We start from the raw sequence: 476 nt of genomic DNA on the forward strand, positions 1-476 counted from the left end.
GTGAGACTGGAATGGGAGAAATCCCCTGATTCTCGAAGACCACTGCGTTTGACTTCACTTAACAAACTTGGCTGCTGATTTTCTCTTGCAATTCCTCAAACTATGGCAAAAAGAAGAGTTATTTTTTGTGTTAAGAAAGAGAACATACCTCTGGATTTGTATCAGGCAGTCCACAAAATGCATTTTTCGGCTCTGGGATTTCTGGAAGTACGGCTTTCCAACAGCCAGTCCTGGAGATCAAAAGGGATGGAACAGAAAAGAAAAATTAAGTAACTGTCATGTGTCAAAAACATTGCACCCTTGAACCAGCTCTTATCTTCCTCTTCCACAACAGAAGAGAAATGAAAAATATACATCAGCTCAGCACAGAAGGAACACATATCAGGAAAACACTAAGAACTTGGATTATAATAGTTTCATCTTTGGTTAAATATTCACTAGTAGTTATTTTCTTCTTCCTGGTCAAAGGACTAAAG

The sequence above is a fragment of the Vanellus vanellus genome, assembly GCF_965231255.1.
Source record: "Vanellus vanellus genome assembly, chromosome: 1".
NCBI lineage: Eukaryota > Metazoa > Chordata > Aves > Charadriiformes > Charadriidae > Vanellus > Vanellus vanellus.